We start from the raw sequence: 10,778 nt of genomic DNA on the forward strand, positions 1-10,778 counted from the left end.
ATCACATTGTTCTGTTGACAGCCTTTGAGGCTGTTGCTGAGAACTTTGCTTCTAAAAAATTGTGTTTATTTATGTTGGCTCGACAAGTACTAAATTACGCATGGGCCGCTTCTGCTATGGTCATGGCGTTGCAGCCAATTTGAAGTTAAGTCACAGCATTAGCAAATTCAGTCTGGAGATCATGTTATGATGGGCTCACAGTCGCACCAGCTGAGACAACACCCATCTTTTAAAGTCAGAATACACACATGTGAAGTTTCGTGGCGGCATTTTGAGTTGACAAAAATCTTCTTTTAGACCTGCTAATGTGGCTGCTACCAACATTTTCAGTGATCTCTCTCTCACATACACACACACACCAGCAGTACAGGAAGCTTAGTAAAGCTTAGTATATATACTGCAGTATAATATGGGAAGTTACAAATAATTTACACAAGTTACAAAAAATTTAAATGGGAAACAAATGTGGGACTGGGGCATTATCCAAACATTAATCAAAACAAATTAATCAAATTGATGTTCGTTCGGGATGAACATATTTGTATTCATAAACGTACAACATGTTTGGGTTTTGTTGGTGCAGCAGGAATGCATGGTTTTAGAATTTGCATATATGGTCTTGTGTTAATATACTTGTATTTTGGAAATGTATTTGTATTTTATACTTTCTTTAACATAGTGTGTACGTGCCCAGCTCTGACCTTGTACCTAAATGTGATACAAGGTACATTTTTTCTAATGAAATCAGTCTTAAAGTCACTGAATCCATCTTAATGTTTTTACTTGGATAGGTTAATGTATGCTGTATGCATAGAAGAAAGTTTAACCACAGACTTATAAGTACTTAAAACTGCCTTTATGGTAGCTCTGGCTACCTGGGGTATCACCAGTACCACATTTTACCATGATGAGACAAGCAAGCAGTCACAAGTAAAGTATCAGTTTTACTATCAGTTAGCCGAGCCTTCTACACATTTTACAGGAATCCTTAACCAACTGTATCTTTTCCCGCAATTCCATTTCACCTACTTCTCTCCCTCCTTTTTATCTACAAGTTTCTTTTTCTGCAACTGTGTGTTAAAGAAAGACTAAATACATCCTGTAATTTTGCACAGTATAACTGAGTGTATTCAAGCAGAGCTTTGTTATGTCAACTGTCTTTGATAATAACTGAGCTGGAGCTTAGAAATGTGCAGTTATTGTAGGGTAATTTCATCAGTGAGATCACTGATTATTATAAATACTTCCAGGTTGCAAGAAACTTCTGTAGTGTGTATGATATCTATGCCATCAGACATAAAACAGCCCTGTAAACAAGAACCAACATCTTCTTTCCCACTAAGATTTATCTATCACTTGAAAAACCACCCACTCCTTAGAAGTTGATAAAGTTATTTAAGTGCAACCTCAGATGAACAACAACACATGAAGTATTGCATAATGTCAGTATTTATTCTGCAAAAACTAAGCCAAAAATGGAGAAACAGTGTGTAAAAAACTGAGCACACCCTTACTGCTTCTCCATGAATAAAGAGGACAGCCAGCTGCTTCTAAGCAAATGCAACTGATTGACTGTTGATCAGCAAGTGTGAACACCTCCATAAAAAGCAGGAGTTTGGGTTGTTTGCTGTTCTGGAGCATTCTGGTGTGTTTGAACACAAGGAGGAAAGACAGCAGCAATGATCTTAGAGAAGCAAATGTTGCTGCTTGTCAGTCTGGGAAAGGTTATAACACCATTTGCAAGCAATCTAAAGTCCATTATTCTGCAGTGAGAAAGATTATTCACGAATCTAAAACATTCAAGGCAGTTGCCAATCTTCCAGGGAGTGGACGTTCCAGCAAATCAACCACAAGGTAAGACTGTGCAATGCTCAGAGAAATTGCAAAATATCCAAGACCTACATTGCAGTCCTACATCTACAGGCCTCAGTTAGCATGTTAAAGGTTAAGGGTTATGACAACAGTGCAATTAGATTAAGACAGAACCATTATTGTCACGGTTCTGGGTCATTTTGACCCAGCTTTTTCTGTTTCTTATGTTTTGGTGCTTTTCTAGATTATGACCTATGTTCTGATTAGTTAGTGATACTGTCTAGTCTGTGTCTCTCTGTCTAGTCCGTGTCTTAGTAAAGTGTGTTTTGTTTCCTATTTTTAAATTGAAGGATCATGGTCATGTGCGATGTCGGTGTGTTCCGTTTTACTCCTCCCTTGTCTCGTTAGACCTGATCTCTCCCAGCTGTGTCTTCCTCCTGTTTCTCATTCCCTGATTACTCTGTGTCTATAAGCCCTGTGTTTTCCTGTGCTCTCTGTCACGTCGTACCCTCATACCTCCCTGTGTGTTCTGTTTGCCTGCCAGTTTAGTTGCTTTCCAGTTTAGTTAGTTCTTTGTTCTATCTGTAATCCCACAATAAAGCCGAGGGTTTTTGAGTTCACCTGTGCCTCCGCGAGTCCTGCTCTTGGATCCACCTTTTCCTGCCTGCCTTCACACAGCCATGACAATTATGGTTCATTTGGAAGGGCTGCGAGGATCTTCTTCTCTCTCTAAAAGAATTTTAAAAAATGGCAGCATGGTTTAGGTTTGCAGAGCTGCACAAACAGACACCTGAAACAATGTCCTTTGGACAGATGAGACTAAAGTGGATATGTTTGGCCATAATGCACAGAACCACACCAGTGTTTGATTTCTGGGGAAAACCAAACGCAGCAAATCAGCACAAACACCTTGGACCAGCTGTCTTGCACGGTGGTGGAAGTGTGACGATTTTGGCTTCTGTTGCAGCCACAGGACCTGAGCACCTCGCAGTCATTGAGACGACTACGAACTCTACAAACGTTTGTATACCAAAGTATTCTGAAATCAAATATGAGACCATCGGTCTGACAGCTGAAGCTTGGCCAAAATTCAATCGAAATTGAATCTGCAACAGAAAAAAAAAAAGAATCAAGCTGCTGCTGCAGGGGCTCAGTTAAAGTCGAGACATCAACCTGATTGAAATGCTGTGGCAGGAACCCAAGAGAGCTGTGCATGAATAAATCATCACAAATCTCAATGAGAAGAGGCAATGTTGTAAAGAAGAGTGAGTCAAAATTGCTGACAAACTGATAATGTTATACAGAAAACCATTACTTCAATATGCTGTTGATAAAGGTGGTTCTACAAGATACTGAATCATGGATGCATTTAGCGTTTCACACACTGATTCCTCATTTTGGCTTCATTTTTGTTCAATAATAATGCCAAAGTCTAATATGTCCTGTGTCTGGGTTTATATTTAAAATTATTTTGGAACCTGGCAATTTAAGAAATTTTTATTTCTGTCTTATATCTTGTATTTAGACTGACAACTCCTGACCTCTCAAGTATATGCCTGTAAACTTATCTCACATACAGACACTGTTGCATTCACATCATCTGTCAGCACACAGACAGACACGGAAACAACAGCCAAACAGGGTGGAAGATTTCGGTGTTGATGCACCTGTTTTATCTTCTCGAAATCAGAACACAACCAGTAGGGAAAAAATACCTGAACATGACTCAAGTATGAGTCTGGAAGTGAGTTTGACAGAAGTTTTTTTTTTTTTTTTTTTTGAAGTTGGCAGAAAATCATGCAAGTGCTGATAAAAGGTCCTGATAAGCTTTCAAGCGTACCAATCAGAAATTTACTATTTGGAATTGCTTCTTGATTCCCGTTCCCACTGCCAGCATAGGCCAACAGAAGCCGGCAACAGTAGGCGTCCTCATGCAGGAGCACATCCAACCACAATGAGTCAAGTCAAGTCAACTTTATTTGTCAATTCTGCCACATGTACAGGACATACAAAGAATAGAAATTCCGTTACTCTCAAACCCTAGTGATTAAAAAATGCAAATAAAATAATTAAAAAGTAAAAATTTAAATAAATACAATACAATTTTACGTATAACAAAAAAAGCTATGCAATATACAATATTCAAGTAAGGAGGCAGAGTAGTGCATGACATACAGAGACTCATATTCACAGTAATTTATTTTACATTCTGCCCATCATAACCAGCTTATATATTAAAAATGTAAACACTCTGATTGGTTGTTTCTTAAAAACGAAACTTTTTGTTGTTGTTGGTGCATACTATGTGCTGCAATACTGTATCATAATGATGTGACGTTTCCAACTGTTAAAGTGTTAAATCGGATCCTTTTCTTGGCTCCATTGTTTGTTCTGACTTTAAATCTTAAGCTTGTTTGCCTTTAAGTAACTGACCGTGTGGCTTATGTCGTTTCCACCAATTACTTAGTAGATTATTTTTATTAGTACCTCAGTTCTGGGGAAATGCCGAGCTTTTAGTCAATGAAATAAGTTTTTAATTAGATTACAGAACACAATATTACTAAAATGTCTTAAGGGGATGTTTTTTTTGTATGAATTTAATAATATCAAGGTGAAAGGCAATAATTTCCAGGAAATAGAAGCTTTTAACATCACCAGTGATGTTGCAGTAAAATGATGCTGAAGAAGGAAGGCCTCCAGCTTGAGCATCATCATCAGCGTCATTCCTTTCATTGACCCACGCCTGGACTGGTATATTATTCCCACCAGGGTCAAAGGCTAAAACTTGTCATCTGTGGAAGGAACAAGCTTCTATAATGCAAAGGTTTGTGGGGGTTCATGGAAAACACTGATTAGAGAAGAGATAAATTGAAATTAAATTATCTCCACAGAGCCTCCAGTGTCACTGTGAATATTCAGCCTTGAAGCCTCCATTGTGTAAGAGGAAAAAACATTTAATTATGTCATATTTCCAGTTGACATGCTGTTTGAAGGAAGTTCGGTAAAAATGCAAATTTCTTTGTTTTGTTTTGTTTTTTTGGTTTTTTTGCTAACTGACAGATATGAACATGTAGAAACAAGGACCTACTTGGCAGTGTTTTTTGGAGGACTTCCACTTCTACACCCACAGAAAGACAGAAGACAATAAGTTTTTGTCCTACACAACTTTCATCATATTTTCCTTTTACTGTAAACGTAAAAGGAAATAAGGAAGTTACATGCAATATGAGTTAAATAAATTCCAAATTCACATTTGCATATTTTACTATTAATTCTCGTCCTAACGACTCATACGCTCTATCAGTGTCAGGAAGGAAGCATGCATCGACCCATGTTGAGAGGCTTGAACTGACTCATGCAGCATGGCTCACAATTCATTCACATGTGAGTCATTGACACGTGAGTCAAATGTGAGATGGACTCACATTTGAATACTAGAATACTTTGATAGACAGAGGAGACTGTAGTGCCCAGGTCTTGTGGCTGCAAAAAAGCACAAATCATCACCCTTCCACCACCGTGCTTTTGTGATATGTTGAGCTTTGCAAACCTGCGCTGTGCTGCCATGTTCTTTTTACAAAGAAGAGATTTTCTCCTGGTATCCCTTCCCAACAACCCATATTTGTTCAGTCTTTTTTTCTAATATTACTGTCATGAACGTTAACATGCTAACTGAGGCCTGTAGAGACTGAGCTGTAGTTCTTGGGGGTTTTTTGCAGTATCTCTGCACTTTCCAGAGGCTGAATTTGCTGGAAAATCCACTCCTGCAAATATTGTATCAATGTGTTAACACACTTTACATTCTCCAGAAGTAGAGATATAAGTGCTCGGACTTTCTGATGATCAGTTAAACAAGTGCATTTGATTAGCAGCCGCTCACTGCTACTTCACCTCCGAATTCCGATGGAAGCAGTAAAGGGTGACTTTAAATTAATTGTTACCTTTTATAACAAATGATTTCTTATCTTACCTTGATGGAAGTGATCAAGACTATCAAGTATAAATGAGCCGCACTAATACCTGGAATTCAAATCTTTCCCTACATGTCACTATTCTGCAGTGAGCTATTTATGATTATTTAGTACTTTATAACTTTCCACTTAGATTATAATTAACTGTTTTGGATTTTATGGCATTGTAAAATTATAATACCTAAAATTCTTTACTACTTATTCACTGAAAATTGTGACGTGAAGGGAAAACTATCTATTAGCAAGTTTGGGCTCGCTTTTAAACAAGAGGAACTATAAAGTTTTGTGCGTGTTGTTGTAAATGCACAAATCTAGTCATAGCTAGGAGGATTCGGGACTAGCCATTTGTGTGAACATCCACATTAGCCATCACAATTGAGGTTCAGCAAAGGGATCGTTTTCATATTCATCTAGGTTTCTTTTTTTTTTTTTTTTCGTTTTTTTTTTTTTTTTTGGACAAAACCACAGGGAGCTACTGGAGATGGACAAAAGAGCCGCATGTGTCTCCAGACCCCCGTGACCCCTGATCTAAATGGATAAATAGCGCTACAGGCCGCGGGGAAGGTATGTAAATTTGCCTCTTGCTTTGTCTCTGTTTTGTATTTTGGGTCTGAGTGCTCGCACACTGTTGTCTGTTCATGTAAACCCTCTCATAAAAGTGAGTCCTAGCACATTCAGTGTAAGGCCCTTTAAAAAAAATTATCATTTTTAAAAATTCATATGCTTGTTTGTGCGCACACTTGTGTGTGAATTCTCCCATGACTGGAGAGTCACCACAGCAGTCACCGAATATTAGTATCTTCCCACATCAATCAGACTGAACGTTACTTCACAACACCAACAAACTCACGCAGCATGACTCATCACATGCGACAGGGGAAAAAAAAGTGTTTTCTGATGACATATTCTTTGTTTATTGCAGGGTACTCCCTTACAAACCGTCCAAACGGCAGGATGTGTTCCTGCTGTGATTACAGCTGAAGGCTCAGCCTCTTGTTAAAGAGGGAGAGGTGGTATATCATTACAATGCAACACAATGTGCAGAAATAGCTGGTGTGTCAGTTCACGTAAACGTTTATATATTTAAGAATTGACGTCTATTATCTTATTGTCTGTCCTTTGTTTGTTTGTTTTTTTGTTTTTTGTTTTTATTGTTTCCCCATTTAGATATCTACATATGGGTGTGCATGTGAATGTGTGTGACCATTGAATTTGTGTGTATTTTAGTTTCACACTCTTATGCTCAGGAATGTGGTGAATAGCTTTCTCCAGGGGGAGGAGTTGGGTGATTGTGTATTTTACCTGCCTCGTTTCCCTCGCGGGTTTGTTTCCATTCCTTTGATTCGCTGGAGTTCCGCCTCACCTTTTAAGTGGAGTGTAAACATGTCTCAGCAAATTCAACTGCTACTCAGAGTATCCTACATTAACAATAAATGAATCCCGCAACTGGCAGACAGTCATCAAAACGTTTGAAAAGTGCTTGGGGTGTGGCGCCAAAACACCGAAGTTTACAGAGCCACTTTATGAATCAAAATGTTTATGATGCAATTGTCGACTTGTGTTGCATTTTATGGGTATGGCTCTTTTGATGTCACGGGAGTAAATACTTATGGAATGAGTTCATTCAGAGCGTGCGTTACATGAGCCATCATGTGGTTTCAGTAATGGCATATTTAATAACCGTGAGTATCACAATGTGAGAGGAATCTGCACCTGAAGTAAGATCCTAACAGCTGGCTTGGCTTGCCACGAAACACTCAGAAAAAAGGCGAATTCATGCAAACGTGAACTTTTTTTTTTTTTTAATCTATTTTTTTCCTTTATATTAGTTCAAACCAGAGGGTTACAGTGTAAACGTTTAGATTTGACTTTGTGTTTTTTGTGGATTTAAAAAGATTATTACAAATATGTAGTTTCACTCTAATGTCTGATAAATAGTTTGACTCTTATTTGCATTGGTTTTAAGGTGTTTGCATGTGAGATTTCGGCCTCCCAGTAAACCAGGCGATAACAGAGTTTCAACAGCGTATGCCTTTGAATTTGCCGCTAACTGACCACCAATCTAGGAACTTATCGGCTAATCTGCTGACGCAACTTGTTGGACCAACCAACAATATTTCTGAGCTTTATCCAGCAGATACAATTATTCCTGCTCTGTGGACTGGTCATTATTAACAGTGGATTTTTAAAAAAATAAATAAATCATTATTAGAGAATAGGGGATATTTTTAAGATTGCATTTCTGCAGAAATACAATCTTTTGTAGACGATGCATGCCTAAACATGCCTGGCCAACAGAACTCACAGTACAAGCAAACTGCATGCCTTTGGCAGAGATCTTGTCACCAGAAATCAGTTTCTGGTGACAAAATCTTCTCGGTTTGCTTACAGACTGTGCATAGTCATGTGCAGATATCGTTTTAGAGTCACAATCTTAAATATGGGGACAATTTTATTCCATTCTTTCCCATAAAAGCTGTGGAATAAAGTTTTTTATGGGTTATCTTCAGAGGACCGCTTTAATGTCAACTTGCTGGTGGTGCTCACTAACATGTTCAAGATTCATGGGACTATGAACATCTAATAAATTTAAAGACAATATAGTTTTTGTATGTTTCAAATCAGTGGGCATCTAGCTCTGCTTCACAATGCAGTAATTAACCTGGGGTCACGGCCTGAGGTCACAGGTCAGTATTTGTGTGAATAGGAGCATTCGGATGAGTAAATGGGTGTGTGTTTGTATTTGTGCTTATGAGGATGCCTGTGTGGCCATCAGCGGGGCAGGATGAGGAGAGTTGTGGCAGGCCCACAGTGAAAGGTACACACAGATAAGCCAGTGTGTGCGTAAGGAAAGTGACTTAAACTGAGAGTTTCCAAACACACCTGGGAGATGTTCTTGTAAGAGATAAAAGCTTGGGAGGGGGAAATCTACAGCAAATACCATTCATTTAAAAGCCTGACATTCAGGAATGGATAAGATTTGGCTTTGTTTTCTCTATGAGGAATTGCACTCTTCAGGATACTATTTAGACAGAGTGAGACAAAGTCATGGATGTAGTTTAAAGACATGTTAAACAGTGAGATTATTCTTGTTTAGCTCAACAAACGGAGATGAAGGTTCGCTTCCTGCTTCTTACCAACAGTAAACATTGGTTTTCTTTGGCCATGACAGCACTCTCTGGTCAGCACTTACAATGGGGGGAAAAAAAACTATTGCGCGTTAAGTGAGTGAATATGCATGTAGTGACGAATGCAAAGATAGCCAGCATCTGTGGAACATTTTAGTGTCTTTCACATCACGTTAGTAAAGTCATCAAGTAACCTTTGGACACAGAGGAACATTTGCTATCTAAAGAGCCAAGAGCTGATCCAAAGCACAATACCGGCAGTGATGGCAGATGCAGATGCTCTGTGGCTGTGTCATGATGACACTGACCAAAAAAAGGGGGGGGGGAAGAAAGAAGAATCAGGATATGCACACTATATAAACCCTTCGGTGAGTAACACTAAATGTAAACTTAACTTTTCTTTGTTTACAGGAAAACGCCAAATGATACTTTTAAAAGGGGCCTAATGAGTGATTCTGGGTGTTGGAGAGGAAGTTACTGCAGTACTACTATAAATATAAAATATTTTAAATAAACCGCATCCTTAAGTACATTTGAAAAGAAAAATTGCTCTTGTTGTGACATCATACGTAACCTTTAAATGAACCTATCTTGGCCGCCGGTTTTCTTACTTTCCCTCTGCTGATCATTTTCAGACAGCAGTCATATATCAGATGGGGTGGGACTCGCCCTGATTACCATTAAAATAGTAGTTAAGCTTCTAACATGTTGTTAAAGTTATGAAAGGGTGTATTTAAACCCAAACCATGATATTTTCCTAAACTACTTTTGGTGCCTAAACCTAAACAAACTGTAACTGAAAACTAAACTAAAATAAAACATAAATATGTCAGTCAAGATTTTGTAAAGGTCTAAAACCCTAACCTCCTGGGTGAAAGTCCAGTATCTGACTACCTCATCCTCTGGAAATAGTCTTATATTGCTTACTTTCCTGGACGAAATATTTTCCCCTTGAAACATGAATGATAAAGCAGTACATGCGAAGTTTGACCAGTTGCCCCAAATGACTTATCATCTGAGTCAGTCTGGTTGGAAATTAATCATTTCCACTTTCCTTTTTAAGGAAAAATTTCAAAAAGACTTAGCTGCTGTGTTTGAGATACGTTGTGGGTGAAGTAAGTGTCAGGTTGTCATAAAGAAGAAGAGTAGCTAGATATGTGTTGATACCTTTTGATCCACAGGTCTCTGTCTCTGTACTTTGACACTGATGATCCATCAGTGTCATCAATGTCATCAGTGTCAAAGTACAATGGTTAAAGTGTGCCTGTCAGACCTGCTGATAAGTGAGACAAACAAAATGAATGTCCCTGCGTATTAATGCCCCCGTCCTAGTGTAGCGATTCAAGGAATCATTACACTAGGACAGGGACATTAAACAGGACAAGGACATTTGACAGGTCCTTTGTCAAACTAGGATCTGTTTGACAAAATGAAGGAGATTATGTCACAATCTAAAGGCACAGCTGAGGAACAAAGTCATTGAGATCTGTCAGTGTGGAAAGGGTTAAAAAGCCATTTCTAAGGCTTTGGAACTCCATGGAACTACAGTGACAGCCATTATCCACCAATGGAGAATACTTGCAACAGTGGTGAACCTATCCAGAAGAGGCTCGTCTATCAAAATTACTTCAAGAGCCTATCAATGACTCATTCAGGTCACAAATGAATCCAGAATGACATCTAAAGAATTGCAGGCACCTAAAAAATAATGATCCACAAGACTTTTTTTCAGTTTTATGTTTGTGAAAGAATGGGTCACTCTCAGGAGCTCAGTGACTTGCAGCGTCGTACCGTGATATGATGGCACCTGTGCAACAAGTCCAGTCATTCAGTGCTGTAAAGCACACAGCCACTGGACCCTAGAGCA

The 10,778-nt window shown here is 38.7% G+C and overlaps 1 long non-coding RNA gene across 1 annotated transcript; it reads left to right on the plus strand.

Moving 5' to 3' along the window:
* Positions 1–899: 899 nt before the first annotated feature.
* LOC120725520 lies at positions 900–9,501 on the plus strand. Its single transcript, XR_005694132.1, has 3 exons — positions 900–1,854; positions 6,252–6,347; positions 6,706–9,501. It is a non-coding gene; the product is annotated as an uncharacterized LOC120725520 (long non-coding RNA).
* Positions 9,502–10,778: the final 1,277 nt, after the last annotated feature.

This window comes from Simochromis diagramma, unplaced genomic scaffold (assembly GCF_900408965.1).
Source record: "Simochromis diagramma unplaced genomic scaffold, fSimDia1.1 OVJJ01000802.1, whole genome shotgun sequence".
Taxonomy (NCBI): Eukaryota; Metazoa; Chordata; class Actinopteri; order Cichliformes; family Cichlidae; genus Simochromis; species Simochromis diagramma.